Source organism: Canis aureus, chromosome 4 (assembly GCF_053574225.1).
Source record: "Canis aureus isolate CA01 chromosome 4, VMU_Caureus_v.1.0, whole genome shotgun sequence".
NCBI lineage: Eukaryota > Metazoa > Chordata > Mammalia > Carnivora > Canidae > Canis > Canis aureus.
The window spans coordinates 23,688,690-23,713,751 of record NC_135614.1 but is presented as its reverse complement, the minus strand read 5'-3'; the positions used below and the strand labels follow the sequence as shown (position 1 = coordinate 23,713,751).

General features: G+C 39.4%; 1 long non-coding RNA gene across 1 annotated transcript; it reads right to left on the bottom strand.

The window, feature by feature from the left end:
* Positions 1 to 1,193: 1,193 nt before the first annotated feature.
* Positions 1,194 to 24,660, bottom strand: LOC144311827 (uncharacterized). The gene is made up of 3 exons (XR_013377330.1): positions 24,143 to 24,660; positions 3,190 to 3,436; positions 1,194 to 1,997 (listed from the first exon to the last, which is right to left on the bottom strand). It is a non-coding gene; the product is annotated as an uncharacterized LOC144311827 (long non-coding RNA).
* Positions 24,661 to 25,062: the final 402 nt, after the last annotated feature.

Below are 25,062 nucleotides of genomic sequence, written 5' to 3'. Positions count from 1 at the left end.
ATCTGTCCCGGACCCAACAAAGGTGGGCACTGAGAGGGTGTAGGCATGACCTTCTCCTGGCCAATCCAGGCTGGTTCCTGATACCTGTGTGCCTTTTGATAATTGTTTCCAAATCAGCTGCTTAGTGACCAGTGTTCGGTTGGAACTAGCATAAAATTAATTTGTCTAACATTTCTGGAATCTTTCTTTTCTTTGGAAAACTGGGATGTTTATTGACTTCCTTTTGTCCGTCTTTAGTTTTCCCTGATTTGTTAAGAATTTCCATTTCAGGTTCTGGAAACCTATCTGCTGGTTCTTCTAGAAGCTTCAAAAATAACTTTCTCATGCTCTCAGGCGAACTTGTTTAAAGCTGCTCGCTGCCTGAACACCGTAAAGAAAAAAACGTCTTTGTGTTTGGCTATATAAACATCATATCTATGAAAAAATACCTCTCCAAAATAAAAACCAATTACGAATACATTTGCCACAAATATGACACAAAACTAATTTTTCTATCATACAAGCAGCTTTTAAAAATCAATAAAAAGGAGTAGAAAATGAGTAGAGGATATGAATAAACATTCTATAGAAACAAGAAATACCAAAGGCCAATAAACATATGAAAATATGCTTAATCTAACACAATGCAAAGGGACAAGGCTAAATCTGTACATCAGATTAGCAAAAATCAACATTTGATAAAACCTAGTGCCAGCAAGGACACGGAGAAATGGGCACGTACATATATGGTTAATCAGTGCATAAATCACTGCAATCTATTTAAAGGGCAGTTTGATAATACCTATCAAAAATTTAAATGCCTGTGGTTTCGTCTTTAGGGATTTGATCACATATCTCAAACACATAGGTACTAGGATATTTATTGCAAGATCGTAAAAGCAATAGAAACAAAGGTTTGCCACTAGGCAGCTGGTCACATGGACACAGCCAGAAAATGAACTGTTCAGCCATCAGACAGGATGAAGTAGACCCTCCTGGGCTGATCGGGAAAGAGCTTTGACACAGTAAATGAATGAAAGGTGCAGAGCTGTCTGGATGCATGATTCTATTTGTGTAAAAATGTGTAAATACACACACACACTCATATATATGTATACACACACACATATAGAAATATATATATATATTTATTTATGGAAGTATCTTGAAGGATATGTAAGAGACTACAAATATCTCTGGAGAGTACAACGGGGGCTTGGAGAAGGGAAGAGAAATTTTACCTTTGTATTATATCTCTGTATATGATTATAATTTCTTTACTGATACCAAGTGCATGCATTTGTTTTATAGTTTTTAAAAATTGCTGCTTTGTCTCTGGCTGTCCCTACCATTCAGGTGTTCACCAAGACCACGTGTGGCAAGCTCCCGGCCATTGTCTTTGACGGAGAAGAACCCCAGACAGGACTCAAGGTTCCTTCTTTCTCTGTCCTAGTTGAACTCGGCACCACCCAGACCTTCTAGTGACTCTGGGCTCTGAATGTGGTCGAAAGTCCTATTGTCGCCTCCATTCGTTTTTCTATTGTTTCGGTGAATTTTTTTCTCTTCAATCTCTCCTCATTCTGGGCACGATCCTCCAAACTCTAGGGTCACTTCAAAGTTTTTGTTTCTCGATGTTAGCTATATCTCTCCTTCCATCCTCTCCCTGGGTCTCTGGTAAAACTTAATTGATATTTTAGAAGTCTCTCCATTTCTTGTTTGATATCAACTGTTTTCCTGGGTTGGAATCAGGGCACGGGATGTGGGACCATATCCATCTTTGCTCAGGAAGTTTTCATCTCTGCCCTCTTGAAGTGCAGGATATCTTTATTCAGCACAAACCCATCAGGCGCCAGGGTACTAGGGAGCCACAGTGGGGATTAGAGGAAAGCCAGCCCTCAAAGGACTTCACCAGAAGCAGAGTGTATGCTGATGAATTATAATGTAGATTATTTAAAATTTCATTGTCCACGGTAATGCTCCAACACACCCTTGACTTTCCTTGCAGACATTGAAATCTCCTGTGGGGAGGCAAGGAAAATGGATCATCTGGCCTGCTTCCCCCCATCCCACTCTTCATCTGATTGTAATGCTGTAGAGATAGTTTGAAAGGAAAGGGTGTTCCCATTCTGGTGCTTGGGCAAACTCAGGGCACAAGGAGAGGGTAATTGGTAGGGACATGATTGTTCTTTTTCGGTTGGGGGTTAGAAAACAGAGTGATTCAAAGCTCTCTGAGCTTGGGAGAAAGTGTGTGTGCATGCCTGTGTGTGCGCGTGTGTGTCTGTGTCCCCACATGTGGGGAACCTGAGTGTGAGAACGAAGGAAAGTGTGCATGCTCTCATGAAGCAGCGGGTAGAGAGGGTGATGTAGGAATGTGGGGAGAGTCCAAGGTCCCTTCCCCCACCAGCTTCAAAATTGCAGTAATCGCAGATTAAGTGCTGCTGACCCCAGGAGACAAGCAGCTCTGTTTCCAAGGGAACCACATGGCTCAATCAAGGCCCCTGAAAGGGAGGGAAAGCCGAGATGAAGCAGCCCTTCCACCCCTCAGAGCAGCACTCTGAGCAGCAGAGCCCTGAGCACTGCTACATCTGGCCTGCGGAGGGACCCTGGGCAGGTCATTTCCTTCCAGGCTGAATTTTCACTGGCAAGGATGCCAGGAGCGGCTACAGTCCCTCAGCAGACCCCTGGTCCTCGGAGGAGTCGGGCTGGTGGCTAGGGAACTTGGTTGGCTATCTCCCCCTACGCCCTGCCCAGGTCTCTGAACGACCTGGGGATCCTACCTTTGCCTCTCTGGGTGTTGCTTCCCCATTGGTACAATGAAAGCACTGGACAAAGAGTCTCTAAGGAACCCTGTGGTTCTATGCCTTCCTCCTGAAAGAACTCCCCTCTCCTGTCACATTGAGACCCCCTACCTCCAACCCCGCCCCCCCGGCCCAAGGTGTGAGCAGAATGAAGGACACAAGCCAGCCATTCTGCTTGCCAACCTGCCCCTAATCACTCCCACTGGGCCATCCTCATAATGACCAAGGCTTCTCCATCTTTGGGGAGTACGGAGTCCAAAAGGCCAACTGTTTTTCTCAGCAGCTTGAAGCAGGAACAAAGATGGGAATTGAAATGTCAGGAGGAGCTCTGAGCTGAGGAGAAGGCGAGAAGGGCTCCCTCACCCCACAGCCCTTTCAGTAGGGCCACTGGCAAGTCAAGAGGAGTACCCACCCTCTGTCCAGGGAAGCGTGTCCGTGGATCTGTCCAACCTGCACAGAACCCCACACGAGGCAATTCAGAATCCGATGGTCTGATCAGGGAGGCACAGCTGTGCCACGGGATGGGAAGAGCCTGTGGAGTCAGGCTGGTTTCTTTTTCCTGCTCTTTTGCTTCCTGGTGGTGTGACTAGGGGCAGGTCCCTGAGCCCCAGACTCCTCAACTGTAGAACAATGATAAGAAAGCCCGCTGCACAGGGTGGCTGTGAAGATGAGAGGAGATAGTAAGTAAGTCCCTAGAAGAATGCCTGATGCATGGTAAGTACTTACCAAATGGCATACTTTGTATTAAAAAGTGTTTTTATAGATCATCCAGGTCAACAGTTCTCAATTGTGGTTGCACATTACAATGACTAAAGGAGCTTTTAAAAAAATGCCCAGGCCTGCCCCCAGGGCACCCAGGGATGGGATCCATCCTTCAATATTTAAAACGTTCCCCCAGGGACTTCTGTTTCTAGCCTAAGGGAATAATAGGAACTGAATTTACCTCTCCATCTTAAACAACTAGAAATCTGGACAAAATGCAGGATATGATGGTTTTCAGACCTTGAACAACAGGCATGACAGGACTATAATTGCTTAGAGAGAGGAAACAAAGAAGGTGAGCCTGACAATTTCATCAACTTACTATTCCACCTTAAGGAAACAGGAATTGAAGTTCAGAGAGACCAAGGTGGCTAGAATTTGTGGGGCAGAGTACTCGAGGGGTGAGGCCTGCAAAGAAAGCTGTCAGGCATGGCAAGGGCTCCTTGGGTCTTTGGCTAAGAACTCATCTGAGTCCCTGTGACAGAAAGTTACCAGGAAAGGAACCACTAGAATGGAATGGACCAAACAATTTCCAGAGCTGAGACGGGGCTGGGAATTGTTCTCCCCTTCCCCCGCCATCCAGAGTGGGAAATCCTTATAATACAGAAGACATCAGCTCGAGTACCCAGAAAGGTATCCCCTTAGTTGTAGGGCTAAATTAACACTAGAATAAAGGGTGCTCTGGAATTACCCTAAAGGAGATAAAATAGCCCTTGAAAGGATTCCACCATTTTCAAGTAGCTTACTTGTGTTCTAGAATATAATTTAGGAATACTTATGGGAATACATAAGTATCCAGCCCCCAGCAAGGTTCCATTAACAATGTCTGGCATCCAACCAAAAATTACCAGGTGCGTTAGTTTTCTATTGCTGCCATAACAAAATTACCACAAACATAGTGACTTCAAATAGCAGTCACTTATTTTCTCATGCCATCTGGGGATCAGAAGTGGGTACTCTGCTGATGGTCTCACATGACTGAGATAAAAATGTCAGTTTGCTTAGTTCTCTGGAGCTTGGGAATATCTTCCCAGCTTAACCTGAGTTCTAGTGGTTGTAGGACTGAGGTCCCTGCTTCATGTCAGCTAGGGGCTGCCCTCAGCTCCTTGAGGCTTCGCACACTTCGTCTTCTGAGGCCCTCTCTGTCTTCAAACCAGCAATGGTGCATTAAGTTCTACTCGTGCTCCGAATCTCCCTGACTTCCGCTTCTGCTTCTGCTTTTGAGGACTCATGGGATGTTGAGCTCACTCAGATAACCCAGTATAATCTTCCTATTTTAAGGTCAGGCAATTAGTAAGCTTAATTACATCTGCAAAGCACCTTTTCCCATATAAGTTAATATATCCACAGCTCCTTGGAGTAGAGCATGGAATCTTTTTGGAGGCCATAATTCTGCCAGATATTAAATAAAGCAAGGAAATATGATCCATCCCAGGTGAAAAAACCAAACGTTAGAAATAGACCAGAAATGAGAGAACAAATTAGTGGAAAAGGATATTAAAATAGCTATTGTGAATATGTTGCATAACCTTTAAGAAGACAGAGGAAAACATGGCTATGAAGAGAGAAATAGAGGTGCCTGGGTGGCATAGTCAATTAAGCGTCAGACTCTTGGTTTTGGCTCAGGTTGTGATCTCAGGGTAGCGAGATTGAGCCCCACATCAGGCTCTGCGCTCACCATGGAGTATGCTTGGGTTTCTCTCTCCCTCTCCCTCTGCTCCTCCCCCCACTCTTGCACTCGTGCACTCTCTAGAATAGGTAAATCTTTTTTAAAAAAGAAATTATATATATCTCCAAGTGGAAGTTATAGAAATGAAAATTCAATATCTGAAATTTCACTGTATTTTTAATATTTGAAATAATACTAGATGTGATTAACCACAGAGTAGATGCTACTAAAGAAAGATGGTATGGAAGACATAGCAATAAAACAATACAAAATGAAGCACCCAGGGAGGAAAAAAAGTAGAAAAAATACAAATGCCGTGGAATATTTTTAAAACAAATAATGGCCAGAAACTTTCCAAAGTTGATGAAAACTATATACCCCCAGAATCATGAAGCTTAAGATTTGAACCCACATTCAAATCTGCTATAAACATTTATGTATAAGTCTTTGTATGGACGTAAGCAATGTCTTGGGTAAATACTCAATAGTGGAATGGCTGGGATATATTTTCTCCAAGACTGTACTTTGTATATTCATCCTCTTAAGAGTATTTTTTTGAAGAATGACCATTTCAAATTCTAATGAAGTTCAATATATCAGTTTGTTTTTTTATGGGTCATGCTTTTGGTGTCATGTCTAGTAAATCTTTGCCTAACTGAAGTATGTGTTTAACTGTCAAAAGTCTGCCAAAGTCTTTTCCAAATGGTTGTACATTTTACATTACCATCCACAATGTATGAGCATCCCACTTCCTCCAAATCCTCATCAACAATTGATATAGTCAGTCTTACACTTTGGACATTCTAGTAAACATGTAGCAGTACTTAGTTGTAGTTTTAATTTGCATTTCCCTAAAGACAAATGATTTTGAACATTTTTTTCATGTGCTTATCTCCTATCCATACATCTTCTTAAATGAAATAGCTATTTCACAAATATTTTTTCCAAATTAAACATTGTATTGTTTGTTTTCATATTATTGAATTTCAAGATCTCTTTAACTCTTCTGGATACAAATTCTTTATTAGATAAATGCTTTGGAAAGATTTTCTCCAAGTCTGTGTCTTGTCTATTCATTCTCTTAAGAGTATTTTTTATATGTATATTTTTTTATTGGAGTTCGATTTGCCAACATATAGTATAACACCCAATGCTCATCCCGTCAAGTGCCCCACTCAGTGCCCGTCACCCAGTCACCCCATCCCCGTGTCCACCTCCCCTTCCACTACCCCTTGTTCGTTTCCCAGAGTTAGGAGTCTCTCATGTTTTGTCACCCTCTCTGATTTTTCCCACTCATTTTCTCTCCTTTCCCCTATAATCCCTTTCACTATTTCTTATATTCCCCATATGAGTGAAACTATGTGATGATTGTCCTTCTCCAACTGACTTACTTCACTCAGCATAATACCCTCCAGTTCCATCCACGTTGAAGCAAATGGTGAGTATTCGTCATTTCTAATGGCTGAGTAATGGTTTTTCTCAGTGGTTTGTGTGTGTGTGTGTGTGTGTGCGTCAAATGTGCCATCTCTATTTTATTCCTTTTTTTCCTTTTTCACAGACAAATAAAGGTCTAGAAATAAAAATAAAATAAAAATAGAAATTTGAATTTGCAATTTTCATTCCCAGTATGCAGACATGTAATAGATTTTTTTATATCCTGTCACCATGTTATTTATTAATTCTAGTGTCTTTTAAAAAAATCTTTTAGGATTTTCTACCTAGACATGATCGTCTGTAAAGAAGATGATCTTTACAATCTATATGCCTTTCTTCTCCCTTGCTTGCTTGCACTGGCTAGGACTTTCATTACAATGTTCAATAATAGTGGCAAGACTAAAAATTCTTGCCTTGTTTCCAGTATTAGGGGAGAAACATTAAATTTTTGACCATTAAATTAGATGTTAGTTTTCAGCTTTTTATAGATGACTTTTCAGGTTGAAGAAGTTACCATTTATTCCTAGTGTGCTGAGAGTCTTCTTTTTGAAATCATGAATAAGTATTCAATTTTCAAAAATACTTTTTCTATATCAATTAAGATTTTATAATTTTTCTTTTTTAGTCTATCAAGCTGGTGAAATATATTGATTTTTGAGTATTAAGAGGACCTTACATTTGGGGGATAAACTCTACTAGTCATGGTGTACTACCTTTCCCATATGTTGCTAGATTCATTTCAATAATATTTTGTTAAGGTATTTTTATTTTGATTGACGTGGGGGTATTGGACTATAGGTTACATTTATTCTAATGTCTCTGATTTTGATATCAGGATAATGCTTGCCTCATAAAAAGAATTGATAAGTATTCCCCCTTTATTTTGTGGAAGGGTTTCCATAGAATTGACATTATCTTGTCCATAAATGCCTTGTAGAATTTACCAGTGAATCCATCTAGGCCTGGAGTTAATTTCTTTTTAAATATCTGCTCTCATTTATTTGTTACTCTTAGAAAATCTCATTTTGGGGGGGCACCTGGGTGGTGCAGTTGCTTAAGCATCTGCCTTTGGCTCAGGTTGTGATCCCAGAATCCTGGGATTGAGCCCTGCATCAGGCTTCCTACTCAGTGGGGAGTCTGCTTCTCCCTCTCCTTCTGCCCCTCCCCCTGCTTTTGTTCTCTCTCACTCACTTTCTCTCTCTCTGTCAAATAAATAAATAAAATCTTAAAAAAAAAAAGAAAATCTCATTTTTCCATTTCTTTCATAGATATAAGGTGACCAGGATATCAATTTCTTCTTGAGTGAACTTTAGTGATTTGTGTCTTTGAAGGAATTTATCTATTTCATCTAAGTTGTTGAATTTATAGTCATACAGTTGTTTTAAAAATAGCATTCCTTAGGGTGCCTGGGAGGCTCAGTCAGTTAAGCATCTGCCTTCAGCTCCAGTCGTGATCCCAGCATCCTGGGACTGGGCCTTGTGTCAGGCTCCCTGCTCGGCGTGGAGACTACTACTTCTCTTTCTCCCTCTGCCACTCCCTGCTTGTGCTCTCTTGCTCTCTCTTAAATAAATAAATAAAATCTTTAAAAATAGCATTACTTTACTATCCTTTTTATGTCATATAATTTGTAGTGATATCACCTCTCAAGTTATTGATATTGGTCATTTATGTATTATCTATTTTTTTTTCCGATTAGTCTTGCTAGAATCTAGCAATTTCATCGATCCAAAAGAACAACTTTGGGTTTCATCAAATTTTTCTATTCTTTTTCCGTTTTTGTTTGTTTGTTTCATTAATTTACACTTTGATCTTTATTATTTTCTTTTTTCTGCCTACTTTGGGGTTTACTTGCTCTTCTTTTTCTAGTTTTGAATTCATTAACTTGAGAACTTTATCCTTTTCCAACACGGGCATTTATTGTTATATACTTCCCAAGTACTGCTTTAGTAGCATCCCACAAATTCTGATATACTATCAAATACTGTTGAACATGCTGTCATGTCAAAAATACTGTCCCTTTTTTAAAATTAGACTTTATTTTTACAGAAAAATTGAGAAGATAGTACAGAGAGGGTTTTCTTTTTGCTCTGAAATTTTCTTTGTCTGATATTAAAATAGCCACTCTAGCTTTCTCTTGTTTCATGTTAGCATGTTGTATCTTTTCCCATCCTTTTACTTTTGATCTAATTATGTCTTTATAGTTAAGGTGCATTTCTTATAGGCAGCATATAACTGGATTTTGCTTTTTCATTCAAATTGATGATTTCTGCCATTTAATTAGGGTGTTTAGACCATTTTGCACGTGTGCAAACATCTTCATTTTGCTTTCCTTTTTAAAAGGTATTTTCACTGGGCACAGAATTCTAAGTTGATAATTTTTTCCAGCAATTTAAAAGTTGTATTCCAGTGCCTTTTTGCTTTCAGTATTCTGGTGATAGATCTACAATATTATCTTTGTCTTTTTTCCTCTGTATTTAAAGTGTTTTTTTTTCCTTTTGGCTATTTTTAAGATGTCTTCTTTATCATCAGTTTTGAGCAATTTGATTAAAATATATCTTGTTTTTTTGTTTTCTTTATGTTCTTGGAATTCATTAGGTTTCTTGGATTTGTGGCTCAATATTTTTCATCACATTTGATTTTTCTTTTTTTTTTGGCTATTATATCTTCAGATATATTTTCTGTTCCCTCCACCCCTATTTCTCCTCTTCTTTGTGGTTTCCAGTTACTTATATATTAGGCTGCCTGAAGTTCCACAGTTCAATAATACTCTTGCTATTTTTTATAGTTTTCATTTTGGATGGTTTCTATTGCTATGCTTTCAAATTCACTATTATTTCTTCTACTGTGCCTAACCTGTCGTTAATCTCATCTCAGACACTGACATTTTTCATCTCAGATACTGTAGTCTTAATTTCTTCATATTCCATTTTTAACAAACTATGATTCGTAGATCTACTTAACTTTTTTGAATATATGGGATATGGTTATAATATATAATATATATATTTTATATATATATATATTTTTTTAATGTCCTTGTCTGCTAATCGTAACATCTGTTGTCAATTCTAGGTCTGTTTCAGTTAGTTGATTACTCTCTTCAATATGGATTGTGTTTTTCTGCTTTTGTATGTGCTTAGTAATTTTTTTTTCTACCTAGCGATGTTTGATGGTGGTCCCAGACATTATGAATTTTAAGTTAAGTGTTAAGTCCTGGATATTTTTATATTCCAATAATGTTATTTTTTTCTGAGACTATGCAGCTAAAATACTTGGAAAGAGTTTGATCCTTTTGAATCTTTCTTTTATGATTTGGTAGGCAGATCTGAAGTCACATTCCAATGAGGGCTAATTATTATTCCCTTTTACTAAGGTAAAAGCTTCCTGAGTATTCTACCCATGAATTATCAGTTTTTCCAGTCTGGCACCTGGGAAGAGGCACTAACTCTGGCTCTGTGTGACTTTGGGCACTATTCTCTAATCTTTTCATATTGTGAAATATGCATGCATACATATACTGCTCAGGACTCTCGGAACATGTAAGGGGCCACCTCTGCATATCTCAGGGTTCTCTCTCTGTGCAATATTTTATTCTCTTTACTATTCTGACTTGAGAATTCTAGCTGCCTTCATCTCACTGGATGCTTGTCTTTGTCTCCTCCATTCAAAGAATCCACTAGGCTCCACCTGGATTCTCCCTTCCTGTACCAAGACCTGAAAACTCTTTCAAGGAAATAAGCCACAGCAATTGCAGGGTTGGCTTGGTTCATTTCATTTCTCAGAGATTATTCTCCTTTATTGCTTGATGTCTGGTGTCTTTAAAAGTGCTGTTTCTTCATCATAAAAACCATAATCACCCACACATTTAAATGATCATAGCCCCCACTCCTCATCCCCTGGTAACCACTAGTATGCTTTCTGTATTTGTAGATTTGCCAATTCTGGATATATCATATAAAGGAATCATTCAATTATATAACCTTTAGCATCTGGCTTTTTTCTTAGAATAATTTTTTTTTTAATTTTTACTTTCTTAATTCCAATATAATTAACATACATTATTATATTAGTTTTGGGTACCTATGATAAAGTATTGAAACTAGAGAATTGGTCGTTATATGACATTGTGCACACTCTAAATGCCACTAAACTGTACACTTTATAATGGCTAATTCTGTGATATGTGAATTTTACCTCAGTAAAAAATAAATACACTAATGGTAATAAATAAATGGAAGTATTGCTTCTCATATTGGGTCTGTTTTTTTAAAAAAATTGTGTTGAATGGGAGGGTAAATGTGGTCACTGTTACTCTTTTCATAGGCCTATAATTGACTATTTCAAGATAAAATAATAATAGTGCATTTAAGGTTTAAAACCTATGTAGAAATTTGATGCCTAGTTGGCTCAGTTGGTTAAGCATCTGACTCAATTTTGTCTCGAATCATGAGCTCAGGGTAGTGAGATCAACCCCCACATGGGATTCCACACTGGGCATGGAGCTTGCTTAAGATTATTTCTCTCCCTCTCTACCTCCTCTCTTACTCTTATAAAAACAAAATAAAACCTATGTAGAAGTAACATGTATGGTGACAATCTACAAAAATGGAAGAAGAGAAATGGAAATATATATTGTAAGGTTTTTACAGTATCTATGAAGTGGTATAATATTACTTAAGGGTAGACTGTTAAATTTAACATGTATAATGCAGACTCTAGAGCAACAAAGAAAAAAATAAAATAAAAAACACCCCAAGTCTAATTAAAGCGAATGAAAACAACAAAGAACCATAAGATAAATGAGAAACAAATAGCAGGATGGCAAGTATAAACCAGCAATATATATAATTACATTGAACATAAAATGATCTAAACATTCCAGTTAGAAGGCAGAACTTTTAAAATAGGGTAAAAAGGCAAAACACAACTATACATCATCTATAAAAAGCCTATTCTATATATGAAGACACAGGTTAAAACTAAAAAGATGAACAAATATATACAACTGAAAACTTAATCCAAAGAAATCTAGTATGATTAAATTACACAAAGTAACCTTCAGAATAAGGAATATTACCAGGGATGGAGAAAGACATTTCATCATGATAAATAGGTCAATTAATCAAAAGGTCATTATAATCCTAAATACGTACACACTGAGCATAGAGGTCAAAATGTATGAAACAAAAACTTACAGAACTTAAAAAAGGAGATAGACAAATTTACAGTCATAGTTGGAAATTTCAACATCCCTCTCTCAGTAATTGACAGAACAAGTACACACACAAAAAATCAGTAAGAATAGAAAAGACGTTAACAACACTATCAATCAACTTGACCTAATTGACATTTATGGAACACTCCACTCAACAGCAGCAGGATGTATATTCTTCTCAAGTGCTCATGGAACACTTACCAAGAAGCAGCATATTCTGGATCATAAAACGGAATCAAGAAGATTGGACTCAAACAGAGCATGTTCTTTGAACACAACAGAAATAAATTTGAAATCAACAACAGAAAGATATCCGGAAAAGTTCCCAATATGTGGTAATTACATAAAATATCTTTAAATAAGCGATGGACCATATAAGAAATCACAAGGGAAATCAGAATATATTTTGCATTGGTTGAAAATGAAAACGATATATTTTAAGATGCATAGGGCGCATCTCAAGCAGTGCTTAGAGGGAAATTTATAGCATTAAATGGTTGTATTGGAATAGGAAGAAAGGTCTTAAATCAATATATTACGTTTTATTTCAAGAAACTAGAAAAAGAAGAGAACATTAAAAGCTACCAAGAGAAAAGAAATAGTAAAGACAATAGAAATTTTTAAAAGTAGAAAGATGGTGGGGTGCCTGTGTGGCTCAGCCAGTTAAACATCTGCCTTTGGCTCAGGTTATGATCCCAGGGTCTTAGGATTGAGCCCCGCATTGGGTTCCCTGCTCAGCTGGGAGTCTACTTCTTTCTCTCCATCTGTCACTCCCCTTGCTTGTGCTCTCTTACTCTTCTCTCTCTCTCAAATAAAATTTTTATTTTAAAAAAGGTAGAAAGATGGTGATGTATGAGTGAAAGAGAGTTCTAAAGCTGGTTCTTTAAAAAAAAAAAATATATATATATATAAAGACAAATACTATCATGGAAAAAAAAAGAGGAGCAGTTAAAAGAAGAAGCAAATTATCAAAATACAGAACAAAAGGGAGACCATCAGAGATACTATAGATATTGAGAGGGTAATATGAGAATATTATAGACAAACTCTGGCCAATAAATTTGACAACCTAGATAAAATAGAGAAAATGCTTGAAATGTACAAACTACCAAAGCTCACTTCAGAAGAAATAAAAATTCTGGATAGCCTTTTACCTATTTTTAAGTTGAGATATAATTTATATAACATAAAATTTAATGTAACACAAAATTCACTATCTTAAAGTATATGATTCAGTGGTTATTAGCATATTCACAAGGTTGTGTCACTATCACCTCTATCCAATTTCTGAACATTTCATCACCCTAAAAAGAAACCCTGTGCCCACTAGTAATCACTCCTTATTTCCTCCTTTCCCCACTCCCTGACACTACTTATCTACTTTTCATCTCTATGGAGTTGCCTATACTGAACACTCCATATAAGTGGAACTGTACAATATATAACTTTTGTGTCTGGTTTCTTTCACTTAGCACAAGTTTTCAGGATTCATCCAAGTTTTACAATGTATCAATACTTTATTCCTTTTCATGGCTAAAAAAATTCCCTTGTATAGACATACTACATTTTGTTAATAGACATTTAGATTGTTTCCACTTTTTGGCCATTGTGAATAATGTTTCTATGAAAATTCCTTTATAAGTTTTTGTGTGAATGTATATTTTTATGTCTCTTAGTTATATACCTAAAAGTGGAATTCAAATGGCAACCCATTTTTAACTTTTTGAGGAACTGCCAAACTATTTCAATGGAGGCTGTACCATTTTAAACATCCCCACCCACAATGTACCAGGCTTCCAATTTATCTACATCTTTACCAAGGTATGTTTTTCTTTTTTTAAAAAAATAGCCATGCTAGTGAGTGTGATATGGTATCTCATTGTGGTTTAGATCTGCATTTCTCTAATTACTAATAATGTTGAGTATATTTTCACATGCTTATTGACCACATGTATGTCTTTAGAGTGATGTCTATTCAAATCCTTTGATTATTTTAAAAATTAGATCTTTTTTTTCTATCATTGAGTAGTAATAGTTCTTTATATTTCCCCAATTATAGGCCCTTGTCAGATATATAAATACATCCTTCCATTCTATGGATTATTTTTTCACCTTCTTGATAGTGTCTTCTGATGCACAAAAGTTTCTCATTCTGAGGAAGTTCAATTTATTTTATCTTTGGTTGTTTGTACGTTTGGAGTCATATCTAAGAAACTATTGCCTAAACTAAGAGCAAGAAAATTCACAACTATGTTTCCTTCAAAAAGTGTTAGAGTTTTAGCTCTCACATTTAGGTCTTTGATGCATTTTGGATTAATTTTTGCTTATGGCACAAGACGGGGTACATTCATTATTTTGCATGTGGATATCTGGGTGTCCCAGTACCGTTTAAAAAGGCTATACTTTTCCCATTGAATGATATTTACACCATTGTTGGAAATCAACTGGCCATAGATGTATGGGCTTATTTCTGAACTCTCCATTACATTTCACTGATCTATATGTCTAGCCTTATGCCAGTACTACACTGTCTTGATGGTAGCTTCATAGTAAGTTTTGAAATCAGGAAGTGTGAGTCCTCCAATTTTGTTCCTTTTTATCAACTTTGTCCTGATTATTCTGGGTCTCTTACATTTCTATAATAACTTTAGGATCAGCTTGTCTATCTCTGTAAATAAAAACCAAAACAGTTTGAATTTTGACAGAAATTGCATTGAATCTGCAGATCAATTTTGGGAGTATTGCCATCCTAACAACAATCAAGTCTTCTGATTCATGAACGTGGGATGTCTTTCCATTAATTAGGTCTTCTTTAATTTCTTTCAATAATGTTTTGTCATTTTTGGTGAGCAAACAAGTATTGCATTTCTTTGGCTAGGCTTAGTCCTAAGTATTTTTTTATATATATTAATATACATGGAATTGTTTTCCTAATTTCATTTTCTGGTTATTATTTGCTGTTATACAGAAATACAGTTGATTTGTGTATATGAGTCTTGTGTCTTTTGTCTTTGCTAAAGTCATTCACCAATTTTAATTGTTTGTGTGTCTGTGTGTGTGTGTGTTCTTTAGTGTTTTCTGTATATGCAATCATGTCATCTGTAAATAGAGATAGTTTTACATCTTCTTTTCCAATCTGGATGCCTTTTATTTCTTTATATGACCTAATTCCTCTGGCTAGAACCTCCAGTACAATGTTTAAAAAGAAGTGATAGAAGTGGACATTCTTGTCTTGTTCTGATTTTAGAGATTGTATCTGCTTTTTTAATTGATTCTATAGTTAAAAGCATTCCCTTAAAGAAAATTCCTGGGCTTCAGATGACTCAATTGATTAATTATATCAGACATTTAAGGACAAAATAGTTATTAGAACAAACCAGTTCTACAGAAAATCTTTCAGAAAATAGAAGAGGAGGGAACACTTCCCAATTCCTTTTATTATGTAAACATTACTCTAATACCAAAACCAAAGATATTGTAAGAAAGGAAAGTCACAGTCAGCCCAACATCCCATGTCAATAAAAAGCAAAATACCTTAAAAAAATATTAGTCAATTGAATCTACAATATCTGAAAAATTTGTTGTATCATGACCAAGTGTAGTTTATCTCAAGAATGCAAGGCTGTCTTAACATTCAAAAATTAATGTATTTCACCAGCTTAAAAGAGTTAAAAAAACAACAACACATGATTACCTTAATAGAGAAAAAAAATGTTGAGAAAATTTAATACTCATTCATGATTTAAAAACAAAACAAAAGAAATTCAGTACACTAGGAATATAAGGGAACTTCCACACCTAAGAAAGAGCATCTATGAAAAATCGACAGTTAACATGACACTTGATGGCAAAAGACTGAATGTTTATCCCTAATATTGGAAACAAGGTAAGAATTCCCACTCTCATCATTGCAGTGGAACAATGTAATAGAGGTCTTAGGCCAGTGAAACAGACAAGAAAAAGAAATTAGAAGGTTTATATATTAGAAAAAAATTAAACCTATATTTTTTTGCAAATAATATGACCATTGGCCTATATAGAAAATGCTAAGGGTTCAATTAAAAAAGGCTACTAGAATTGATTAGTGAGGTTAGCAAGGTAACAAGATTCAAGGTTCAAATTTTAAAAGCCTGTATACTAAATGTGAATAGATGAAAATTCAAATAAAATGTCACTATGATAGCATGAAAAATATGAAATACTTTGAAGTCAATTTAATAAAATATGTGCTATTCCTGTACACTAAAAACTATAAAACACTGCTCAGAGAAATTAAAAATGATCTAAACAAAGGGAGAGACATACTATGTTCATGAATCAGAAGACTCAACAGTGTTAAAAGATTTGGTGCACTTGCTATCAAAATCCTATATGGGTATCTGGAGAAATTGATAAGCCCATTCGAAAATTTATATGGAAATACAAAGGATCTAGAATAGCCAAAACAATTTTGAAAAGCAAAACAAACTTGGAGACTTTACTGTACCAGATTACTTGGAAATCTTGCTATACTAGATTTCAGGACCTACTTACTATTAGATTATAACAAGACAGCCTTGCATTGGCATAATTATAGGTATTTAGCTCAATGGAGTCCAGAAATAGACCCAAACATATATGGTCAATCGATTTTTGATGAATGTGCTAGGGTAATCTAGTGGGGAGAGAATAATCTTCTCAACAGATGATACTGAAGCAATTAGATGTTCTTGGGCAAAAAATGAATCTCGATTTATATTACACACCACACAAAAGAAGTCACTCAAGATGGATCATAAGCCTGAAGACGTGTGAGCTAAAGCTCTAAACTTTTATGACAAAACACAGGAGAAAATCACTATGACCTTGGGTTTATTAGAAATTTAAATCTCTGATTAAAAAACAGCACAAACCATAAAATAAAAGTTAATAATGTGGACTTATTCCAAGTTTAAAAAAATCCTTTGTTCTTCAAAATTTAATGATAAAATAAAAAGGCATGCTATAGACTGGGAGAAAAATATGTATCCAGAATTTATAACAAACTCTTACAACTTCATAATAAAAAGTTAAATTATTCAATAAAACATGGGTAAAGAGTTGAATAGATTCTTTAGCAAAGATAAAAGAATGGAAAATAAACACATGAAAAGATGCTTAGTGTCATTACTCATCAGAGAAATACAACTCACACCATAACGAGATACTTCTACGTACTCACTAGAATAGCTAAAATGATACAGTCTGCCAATATCCAATGTTGACAAGAATGTGGAACTAGAACTCTCATTCACTGCTGATGGGAATGTAAGATGGCACAGCTACTTTGGAGGAGCCGGTTTACAGTTACTTGTAAGCTAAACATACACCCAGCCTAACTAGCAACCCCACTCCAAGATATTTACCCAAGGAAAACATATTTATAGGAAGAATTTACTTGAATAGTCATAACAGTTTTGTTCATAATGGTCAAATGGAAGCAACCCAGGTGTCCATCAACTGATAAATGGATAAACAAACTGTAGTATATCCATACAATGAAGTATTGGTCAGCAATACAAAAGACACAACAACATGGGATCCCTGGGTGGCGCAGCGGTTTGGCGCCTGCCTTTGGCCCAGGGTGCAATCCTGGAGACCCAGGATCGAATCCCACGTCAGGCTCCCTGCATGGAGCCTGCTTCTCCCTCTGCCTGTGTCTCTGCCTCTCTCTCTCTCAGTCTGTGACTATGATGAATAAATAAAAAAAAAAAGACACAACAACATGGATAAATCTCAAATGCATTCTGGTGGGTTAAATCAGACCCACAAGAGTAATTTTGTATGATTTCACTGATAGGAAATGTCAGAAAGTTTAAAATTATAATGTCAGAAAGCTGAGCAATGGTTATCAGGGACCAGGGGTTGGAGGTGGATGTTTGACTGTAAGAGGTTATGAGGGAGTTTTTTTGAGGGATGGAAATGTTATATGTTGATTGTAGTGGTGGCTACATGACTGTATATATTTGCCAAGGTCCATCAAATTGTATACGTAAAATCGGTGAATCTTAGTATGTGTAAATCATATCTCAATAGAATCAATCAGCTCCCTGGGTAATTCTGATATACAGCCAGGGTGGAGACCATTGGCTCAAGCTCACAACCTTATTTTATTGATGGGGATACACCAATGCCCAGGGAAGGAAAGCATTCTAGAGACACTGAGTCAATGTCTATGCGGTGAGTGGGTGGATGAGTAGAAAATGAACTGATGAATAATTTGACTGAGTGAGGTTATGGCAGATCAAATCCTAGAAATCGTGTCTTTTTGCACCCAGATCTTTCCCCCTTGCATCAGAATTAAGGAAAATTTGAGAATTGGGTCTTAATGGAGACAAGACAGGGGTCAGAGCAGTCTCAGAGACAACGTGTGAGGCTTTTCCACAAGACAGGTTGAGATCGGAAGCGATGGGCTCAGATATGGCAGGCTTAATTACCTCTGACCTTCCCTATCAAGCTTCAGGTCCCAAGACAGAATGCGTTTGAGATGAGGTAGATAGACTAGGATTGGTAAATTGGAATGGAGCCTGGATACTCAGAGTGGGATCCAAGGATCAGCAGCATGAGCATCACTTGGGAGCTTCTTAAAAGTGCGAATCTCAGGGCTCACCCGAGACCACTGAATTCGAGTCTAGTTTTTAAAATTTAAGAAGTACCAGTAGAGGACTTTGCAAAACTTTGGAGCCTGGGGGAGAGACCAGGGCCAGTGTTCTTGTCTGATTTTTCTCCAGAGGCAGCAAACTATACAGAGAAGAGTGCAGGACCAGGGGGAGGAGTAGGAATCAAGAACCAGTCACCTTGGGCAGGTCACTTCCTTTTCCTGAGCTTTAGTGTTCTTATCTATAGAACGAGCATATGGAGAATTCCTGCTCAGCATACCTGCCATATAGAGGAAAGGAAAAGGCAGGTGTGAAATCACCATGGAGGCTGTTGGCTGCTGGCACACTCGCCACACCGCCCTGTCTCCCTCGGCCTGTGCTGTGTAATATGCTGGTTTCCATTCCTGGCACACACTGACCTTCTCAGCTCCCAGCTGAGGCCCAGACCCACAGTTGGAACTCAGTAATTTCTCAGGGCCTGATGGCAGTTTTACGGCCATCTGGTCTCCCTTTCATGTTGCTCTCCTTACTGGTTCCTGAAGGTGGATATGAGCAAGCAATACGCCCCATCCCAGGTATGCCTAGTGGAGGGGAAGGGTTACAAACAAGTATAGCCTGTGGGAGGCTGCTCAGGAGTGCATATTCCTGGGGCCTTACAGCCTCTGGCCCTGAACCTCCTGAGACTTCCGGTAGTGGGTTCCTGGGACGGCGGATCATTTTAATAGGAGACTGTTCTACTTGTACATGGCAATGGTTCCAGAGACAGGAGGAGGGTCCTTTCCATTCCAGCTTCCCTTGAAGAGGAGGACTCAGGTGTAAGGCAAAATTGCAGCAGCCCTGGGCTCTTGGAGCCTGAGTGCTGGCAGGCCCCTACCTGGCGCTGGCAGTCGGATCTCATTCCTGCTAAAGAATGGCTAGTCCAACAGCATACGGCCCACAACATGTTTAATCCTTGGCCCCTATGGTTCTGCCGCACGCCATGTGATTCCCCTGGCACACACAGTCACTGCCTGCATTCATCTTCCTCCCTCAATATACCAATGTTATCCCTTTGGAACATGTTGCTAATCCCTCCTGCCTATATTATCTCTCTTCCTGGCATCCATTCCTACTTCCACAGCATCAACTTAACTTGCCTTGCATTCATTGCGACTCCCTGGCACTAACTGCTATTTCTGGAGTGCCTGGGGACACCACAGGCATGAGCTGGCACTCATTCTGGCGTAGCGAAGAATTCTCTGGTCATGGGCATGCTCACACACTATGCACTGGATGAGGGCTAAAGCATCTTTTCTGGTTCTCATTCTATGTGTGAACTAGGAGGCATTGTCTCCCTGCCTTTTGCAAGGTCCTGCAGGAGCAACTGGGATTGATTTCATCTACTCGTACTGTTCTTAGCAGTAGGAATGTCTGTACTGCTCTCAGGCCTAACATAGTCAAAACAGAACTTTTGATCCTGCTCCCCATCTCAGTAAGTGGCAATGTTACCTACTCACTTACTTTCTTAAGCCAAAAATTAAGGTACCGATCTTGATCCTTCCCTTTCCTTCATTCCCCACATCCAAGCCTGCTCGTCCATCCCCCAATGACCTCCATGTTTCCAAATTCAGTGATCATTTTTCTATACAAGTCTGTGTTAGCTTCTTGTGGCTGCTGTAACAAATGACTACCATCTTGGTGGATTAAAATGCTAGAAATACATCCTCTCTCAGTTCTAGAGGCCAGTAGTCTGAAATCAATTTCTCTGGGCCCAAATCAATATGTCAGCAGGGCCATACCCTCTCTAGAGGCTCTAGGGGAGAGCTACTTCCTTGCCTCTTACAGTGTCTGGTGGTTGCTGGCGTTCCCTGGATCGTGGCCGTGGCACCCCAATCTCAGCCTCCCTGGCCACGTTGCCTCCTCTTCTGTCTGTGTCAAGTCTCCCTCTGCTTCGCTCTTATGAGGATACGTGCATTTAGGTCCCACCTAAATAATCTAGGATAATCAACCCATCTCAAGATCCTGGATTCAGTCGCATCTGCAAAGTGCAATCCCCTCCTTTTTTTTTTTTTTTTTTTCTTTCTTTTCAGTGTAAGGTAACATTCACAGGTTCCAGAGATTAGAGTGTGGACATATTTGGTGGTGGTGGTGGGGAGCATAACTTAGCCTGCCACCCCATCTTACTCAGTGGTTAACCACTGTCTTTGAAGCTGCTTATTCTCTTGGCTTCCATGTCATTTCCTCCTTCATTGGCCCCTCCTTTTCACTTGCCTTTGTAAGATTCTTTTAACAGGATTTCTACCATCCACTCAGTTTCTCAGGCTGAAAACACATGAGGCATTTTTGCTTGCACTTTCCCCCCATACCCTTCCACTGCCAGCCCATCAGACAGTCTCTAAACTGTAGCCTGGGTCTTCCAACCTCTCTTCTCCCCAGCTCACTTCTATTTGCAGGACCACCACCTTTGTGGTCCATGCCACCCTTCTCCGTCACCCAAAATAGATTCTGTGACCAAAGGAAGGTATCAGAAGCTCCAGCTGCCTGCTGACTATCCTCTCAGCCTCTCTCTGGTCCCAGCCACCATTGCAATGAACATTTCCAGGAAAGTTTCCCCTGAGAGTGTCTGAGCTCAAGTACGTGATGTGTGATTTCTTTGCTTACTACACTAGGGCTTCTCTGATGCCTAGTGTGAAACACCGGCAGAGATCTTCACTGCACAGGGCATGTGCAGCCTGGAAGCATGGCAGGGGAGCGTCAACACTGCTGGGCCCATAGGGAGATGGGAGTTGATGTAGAAATGCTTCTCTCTGTGGCCCATCATGTGGAAAATTCTGAGAAGTATTCCATGTCCTTCTGAGAAAGTTTCAATGAGATAAGCTCTGGTTTTATATGGCAGGGAACAACTCAGTAATGTATATTTGTATTGGCTTTTTCTCTTTACCTCTTTTGCTCTCCCTGGTCCTTCAGTGATACCTGGGATCACTTTCTAGAAAAACTGCCTGCCCATGAGTCTTTACCTCAGGTCCTGCTTTTGAGGGGAACCCAGGATAAACCAGTGAACTGGTTTACAGTCACAAATCTGACTGTGATTCCAGGGCCCTCCTTCCTTGCTCAAAACCTTTCAATAGCTCCTCAATGGTCTTGTGCTAATTGCAAAGTTCTTTCTGTGCCTGACAAGGGCCCAAAAAGTTTGGTCTCTACTTGACTCTCCAGTACCATTTTCCCCATCCGCCTTTCCACTTCCCATCCCAGCCTCACTGGGCCACCTTTAAGTCTCCTCTCCTCTCTGAAATTTCTCTCTCCTCAAGACTTTTCAGGAGCTGGTCCTTCTTGGAGCTCTTTCTTCCCTGCTCCTCTTCTGACTCCAGCTTATTCCTCAGCTCTCAACTCAAGCATCATTTCCTCAAGGACCTCCCTTACCTACAAACCAGGTAACACCCCACCACCACCCCATGCATTCTTCTAGCATGACTTTGGATAACTTTCCTTATCAGAAATGTTACTTTGGCTTGAAGTTTTCCTTTTATTTGTGTTATTATATAACTAATGTCTGTCTCCCTCATTAGATGATAAGCGTCAGGGGGATAGAGACTGTTAATTTTTGCTCCTTAGTTATCCTCAAGGCCACACCTAGTGCAAGGCACACATCATAGGCATTCAATATTTGTTGAGGAAATGAATGAATAAATTAAAGTATAATTATTCCACAATGTTCAAGGTATATATAACACCACATTTCTGTATTCGTTTCAAACAAATTAAACCTGGCTTCAGCATTCTCCAACCAATATCAGTAACTTTCAAGACTCCTCCCAAGCTTCAGTCTGAACAAATGCCAAATGCCTCAGGCTTACAGAATCCTGCAACGGCAAGCCAGGCACTGTTGTTTGCTGGGTGGAGGAAGTCACCCCTCCCTGTTCCGTCTTGCTCAGCCTTGATTGTATAATCCATTCCAAGGTTCATGGCTCTAACAGAGTCCCTACTTCTCCCTGCCAGCTGGTCCCACAGGGACCGTCACCTTGCCATTCAGTGGCTAGTCCTCACTGCCCTCTAAACAGCCAGCCCACTGGGATTCCTTTTCCTGGAAATGGGCTCAGGTCCATACACCCTTCCTTCCCAAGAACCCTGAAATGCTGTTCTCTTCAAAAGCTTCAGAGGCTCAGAAATACTCAGGTGTCAGGTTGCTTTGGCCTTCTCAGTTCCAATGCACACTCCCCTTTTCCTTCTTAAATGATCTGGTGATCCCAGGAGTCATATTCAAAACCTAGAATGGCAAAAGAACTTGCTTTCTGTTACTTGGGGTCGGGGGGCAGTTTGTGAGTGGTACAGCAATGCAGCAGTTAGTTTTTCCCCTCCTGCATGGTGGCAGAGTAAGCTTCCTGCTATCAAGGTTATCTTCTCCTAAGGATGGATAGAATAATATTAAAGCACCTACAGTATTGAATTCTTAATGACTCAATCTGCTACATTTGCATATAACTGTAGGTGGTTCACAGATATCTTCAAGCCCCATTGTGTCTCACGACTACATTTTTTGGCACCTTCCCTGGTGTGCTGCTGTCCGTGGTGCTGAAGTATCATCAGGCTCAAAGGTGAGATGGTCTCTCCTATCGTTTCACTTCTATGCAATCTTTCCCAAGACTCACACCTTTTATTATTTTCTTTCTTAAGTGAAAGATCTTTTAAAAACCTGTTGCAGCATAAATAGAATCAGGCCTCTCACTTCCTAAGGTATGTAGCTGATTCTTGTACTCTGGGCAATTCCATCTAAAATTTTCCTTCTGGGAAGTTAGGGGAGGGTTGAGGCCCCTGCCCCTTGGGCACCCTGTTCATGAGTATCACTAGATTTGAGAGAGATGCTGAGATGTGGATGGGGGAGGGAGTGTGAACTTGGTCAGTATGAAGCCTGGCTAATTTCATTCATTTTCTTTTGCTAGATGCTGAGTATAATCTGTCCCCTTGGTTGCCTTAACTAGAGGCCTCTGAGTCATCACCCCTTCCATCTGCCCTCCCCCCACAGTCTGCTAGTTCATAAGGGTGTTCATTCACTCTTCCCCCATCCTACCACTGTGTCTTTGAGCAGACCCTTAGCTCTAAATCATAGCCACAGCTTCTCCTGGGTCTCCTGTCTCCACATCACACCTGCTAATCAACTCTCCACACAAGCCAGAAGGCTCCCCATTGTACTTAAAAGTCAAATCTAACTCTTTACCATGAACTCTTGCCAACCACGTCCTTCCTTTATGTGTTTGTCTGTGCTGTACCTCCTGCCTTACTCCCTTCACTCCTCTGTTTAGCAAACTCCACATTCTTCTACACCCAGCTCAAAAGGCTCTCTTCCCTGGAGCCTTTACTGACCAGTGCATCCCTGGGCCCCACACAGGTCCGCAACTCCCTACCCCAGCCATCCCCCTACAGATTCTCTGTCCTTCTCTCTCAGTTCTGGAGCAGGATTATGATAGTCTCATCTTTCTACCCTATTCACACTAGGTCCAACAATGATGGATGCTCAACAAGAATTTGCTGGAAACATAGTTACTGGTAGATTATGTCTGTCTCATCAATTGAACCTGTCTCAGGGATCAACCTCTTCCATCTCTATCTATGAACCACATTGGAAATTCCTCCTTGCCTCACTCCCTTTCACAGTAATTCATTTCTTCAAGAGCACATTGCAACTGGCACTCACCGCTCATCCTCTGGCTTTCAGAAGACTGAAACTTGTGTTGATATCACCCCCTAACTCCATTTGGTTTCTCTCTCTGAGTAAAAGCATTCCAATCCCTTTTGCTTTCTCATAGATTACCATATTTAAGAATTCAAATTTGTTAGAATATAGGAGTCTGTGGCCAGAGTGAGTGAGATACCCATTCAGTTCCCAAGGCCAGGAAGCTGGAAATAGTCTTGTCCTGGCCTATACTCTGATCCCCTCTCATCTCTCCTCCTGGCAGCCAGGAGCTAAGATCTCCCCAGCATGTGCCCAACCCTCAGCCTGCCTAAAATGCTCCATGAACCAAGCTCAGGATTAGCAAATATTTACCTAATGCATAGGGGAGAAGGAATGGAGTCAGATATGTTAGAAATGAGTCCTGATATGTTCCTATAGGTATATCTCATTCACTCAGGCCATAGAACTCTTGAGCCTGAAAGCACTTTTGCCCTAGGGCAGAGGAGGGATGTTGAAGGTCTACAGGAGTCATTGCTAAGGGTGGGAGGCAGGCAGATAGTGGGGGCTCAGAATTCTGAGCTGCCTGGCTCAGAATGGTAGTATTCCAAGTGTTATGAATTTGGAATTTGAGATGGGGACTCTGGATGGTGTAAGGCCAGTTGTGGATATAATAGAGGGAGAAGAAAATGTTCTAGGAGTAGGGTACATAACTCCAGATGTGAGAAAAGAGGTGTTCCAAAGCAATGGAAATGTAGTGAGATGAGTCAAAGGGCTCAGGGTACACATAGGAGAACAGAAGGTTTTAGATGTAGGGTAGGAGTTTTAGGTGTGGATGAAGGGGAGCATTCTGGTATTATGTATCAAGAATACAGTTTTAGATGGGGGATAACTTTGGAGAGGGCAGAATCCTAGGTGTGTTGAATGGGAGTACAAGGGCATTA